This window comes from Monopterus albus, unplaced genomic scaffold (assembly GCF_001952655.1).
Source record: "Monopterus albus unplaced genomic scaffold, M_albus_1.0 scaffold129.1, whole genome shotgun sequence".
NCBI lineage: Eukaryota > Metazoa > Chordata > Actinopteri > Synbranchiformes > Synbranchidae > Monopterus > Monopterus albus.
In genome coordinates, this window is record NW_018128009.1 from 1,190,953 (window position 1) to 1,191,545 (window position 593).

Consider the following 593-nt stretch of genomic DNA (forward strand, 5'->3'; position numbering starts at 1 on the left):
TTTGATTACTCATCTTGTACCGTCTTCCTGTAGGTGCACGCAACCTGGTTTATCAGCTGTTCAACAACCTCTCGAGCAGGTAACAGACCACATTACTTGACCTAGTGTTCTCCTCAAAACAAGCTGTTAATGATGATTTTGTTTAAGACAATGGGAATCTCTCTGAAAAAGAGTGAAGAGAACTGTTGATCTGATGCGGTGCTGATTAAGAAGTGGCTGCATGTTAACCTTTTCTTTGTTATTGTTCTAATCTTTGGTGTTGACTTTCAGGTTGTCCCTATTCGCAGGTCTGGATTTTTGGTACTCTTTGAGTTACAGGTGAGTTTGTGTTGCAGAGTCGACCAGTTGAAATGTGATGACAGTCTGATGCAGTGATGATTGCATAGTTCAGCAGATAACTGTGACGAACAAAGATGTCTTTCGCTCCTAACTGATGCGTCAGCCTCCAGGAGCGGTGTGGCCACTTAGTTTCTGGAAATGGTTTTAATTTTTTTTCTCTCTTTTCAGAAATGGTGTGTACCTGCTAAATGAAGGTGAGTTAAAAATGGAGAAGTAATGCTCTCTAATGACACGCGATACAGTGATGACTGCAT

General features: G+C 41.3%; 1 protein-coding gene across 10 annotated transcripts in view; it reads left to right on the forward strand.

Moving 5' to 3' along the window:
* tor3a (torsin family 3, member A) overlaps positions 1 to 593 on the forward strand; it is a 36,251-nt gene that overhangs the window by 22,357 nt on the left and 13,301 nt on the right. For 3 of the 10 annotated variants that reach the window (XR_002275931.1, XR_002275930.1, XR_002275932.1), the window contains exons 4-6: positions 34 to 79; positions 271 to 318; positions 508 to 593. The exons of 2 other annotated variants lie outside the window; for them this stretch is intronic. The gene's annotated coding sequence lies outside the window, so the exon portion shown is untranslated. The remainder of the gene's footprint in view (positions 1 to 33; positions 80 to 270; positions 319 to 507) is intronic. 5 more of the 10 variants (XR_002275929.1, XR_002275928.1, XR_002275927.1 and 2 more) reach the window with 3 other exon arrangements.